Genomic DNA, 3,295 nt, shown 5'->3' on the forward strand with positions numbered 1-3,295 from the left:
CTATCTGAGGTTAGCTGCGGTATGTGTTGCAAGCTTATTGCACTGAATCCAAGAATGCTATGCTGGATGCTTTCTGTCTTGTTTGCTACGCTTACTCTTGACCTTGAAAGGTGAGAGATTCTGCAAACTAAATTAGTTTGCAGAATCAATGGAGATTCGGCAAACTAACTGCAATCCAGTGCAACACTCAACTAATAATATAAAAGGAATGACCATTTTTTTATTGGGACATTTCAACAAACCTAGAATAAATCCCATCACAATTCTTCAGTGTTGCTGTAAACCACAAAGCAGTGTGTTGTCTAACCTGGAGATATTGTAGCACGGAGATACATGGCTTTTCAGTAATGGGCACCATTGTCAGTGAATGGGCACCATTGGATTGGAGTACTTTGTGTGGGATTGAAAGGACACTTCCTTTGTTACGGTTGTTTGGTGTGTCCTACAGCATCAGACCCTGTCAAGCACCTTCTGTTCAAGGGGGAAGACGAGGTCTGGTTGCAGAACAGGCAAAATGTGACCTGACACAATGTACCACACTCCAGCTGTAAGAGAAGGCTTTGTGAACAAGACTCTAATGAATACAGAAAGGGAGGAAAAGAAAAGTAAACATAAGTTTGGGGGTTCAGGTAGATGGGAGAGGAGTGAGTTAAGGAGGGGGATGAGGCAAAAAGGGAGGAAATGGAAAGATGTATGTTATGCAGGATAACAGCAGTGTGAGTCACAGGAAAAGTGTCCATCTCATTCTGACCTAAGTATGCAGCAATGATTTAGCTGTATGGCTTCATTGACTCAATTATGTGAATATACTGTAGCACATTTCTCCAAAAACCGAATTACATTTCTATTGCATGTTTTCGTCAATTTAATGCAGTGTTGCAAACTAACATGTGCCACAACTCTACAACATTTTTCATATCCAGTCTGAAAACCATGGCAACCTCAATGTACTGTCAACCGGCATGTGGGTCCATTTAAACCCATTCAAAACATAGAAACAAATGTTTCTAGACCTTCAAGTGGGCGTGACTCACTAGATAATAGCAGTGATACTCACAGGAAAACGGTAGTGTTACTCACAGGATAATAGTGGTGATAATCACAGGAAAACGGTAGTGTTACTCACAGGATAATAGCAGTGATACTCACAGGAAAACGGTAGTGTTACTCACAGGATAATAGCAGTGATACTCACAGGAAAACGGTAGTGTTACTCACAGGATAATAGCAGTGATACTCACAGGAAAACGGTAGTGTTACTCACAGGATAATAGCAGTGATACTCACAGGAAAACGGTTTGTGTTACTCACAGGATAATAGCAGTGATACTCACAGGAAAACGGTAGTGTTACTCACAGGATAATAGCAGTGATACTCACAGGAAAACGGTAGTGTTACTCACAGGATAATAGCAGTGATACTCACAGGAAAACGGTAGTGTTACTCACAGGATAATAGTAGTGATAATCACAGCCTAACAGAAGTGTGACTCAGAATGAAAGCGGTGATACTCACAGAATAACGACAGTGTTACACACAAGATAACACCGGTATTACCATGTTAATTCAGTGAGGAAAAGAACGGGGTTGGTTTTGTCTCTGTAGGAGAACAATAATTACAGCTCTGGGTAAGACACCTGCCTTGTCTGACTGAGACATGGACATTTACTTCAGATGTTGGGCGAAATACTTAAATCCCAAAATGTAATTAAGAATTTTAATTTCTGATATCAGTGTATCGTACCCTGGCATGTGCACAGGTAAGACTCAACCTGGCAGAGCACATGCCCCTTTGCTATTTAGTGCCCTTTCCAGTTGATATGTGCCCGTCCATTTCCGTGATGTGTGTCTTGCACACTGACTGGCACACATCGTTCGTCTTTACGAGCGTCACACACTCTGGCGGGCATGCGTCATGTGACTTTTTTGCGTGCATATTTTATTCAGAATACAACATAGATGACAAATCAAATGTTTAAACTGAGAAAATGTGTCTGGCTATGTGTCTGGCTCAAGTTTATGAATAGGAATGTTGTCCCATTCTTGTCTAATACAGGCTTCTAGTTGCTCAACTGTCTTAGGTCTTCTTTGTCGCACCTTCCTCTTTATGATGCACCAAATGTTGTCTATGGGTGAAAGATCTGGACTGCAGGCTGGCCATTTCAGTACCCGGATCCTTCTTCTATGCAGTCATGACATTGTAATTGTTGCAGTATGTGGTCTGGTATTGTCATGTCGGAAAATGCAAGGTCTTCCCTTTAAGAGACTGGATGGATGGGAGCATATGTTGTTCTAGTACTTGGATATAACTATCAGCATTGATGGTGCCTTTCCAGATGTGTAGGCTGCCCATGCCACATGCACTCATGCAACCCCATACCATCAGAGATGCAGGCTTCTGAACTGAGCGCTGATAACAACTTGGATTGTCCTTGTCCTCTTTAGTCCGGATGACATGGCGTCCCGGTTTTCCAAAATGGTCCTGTTTAGATACAGCTTATTTTTTTAGTTTTAGCCAGCAACGGCGAATGGCATGGTGGATTGTGTTCACCGACAATGTTTTCTGGAAGTATTCCTGAGCCCATGTTGTGATTTCCATTACAATATCATTCCTGTATGTGATGCAGTGCCGTCTGAGGGCCCGAAGATCACAGGCATCCAGTATGGTTTTCTGGCCTTGACCCTTACGCACAGAGATTGTTCCAGATTCTCTGAATCTTTGGACGATATTATGCACTTTAGATGATGATAACTTCAAACTCTTTTGCAATTTCTCTCTGAGAAACCTCTTTCTGATATTGCTCCACTATTTTTCGCCGCAGCATTGGGGGAATTGGTGATCCTCTGCCCTTTCTGAGAGACACTGAGACACTGCCACTCTGAGTCTCTTTTTATACCCAATCATGTTGCCAATTGACATAATAAGTTGCAAATTGGTCCTCCAGCTGTTCCTTATCTGTACATTTAACTTTTCCGGCCTCTTATTGCTACCTGTCCCAACTTTTTTGGAATGTGTAGCTATCATGAAATCCAAAATGAGCCAATTACAAAATGTCTCACTTTCAACATTCGATATGTTATCTATATTCTGTTGTGAATCAAATATAAGTTATTGAGATTCGTAAATTATTCCATTCCTTTTTTACTCACAATTTGTACAGTGTCCCAACTTTTTTTGGAATCGGGTTTGTAGAACAGCAATTGAGTAGCCAGATGTAATCCACTTAGTGTCAACTCACTTATGTACGTAACATCATGTCACATTAAGAGATAACACACAAAGCATCAGAGATC

Source organism: Esox lucius, chromosome 20 (genome assembly GCF_011004845.1).
Source record: "Esox lucius isolate fEsoLuc1 chromosome 20, fEsoLuc1.pri, whole genome shotgun sequence".
In the NCBI taxonomy this organism is placed as follows: domain Eukaryota; kingdom Metazoa; phylum Chordata; class Actinopteri; order Esociformes; family Esocidae; genus Esox; species Esox lucius.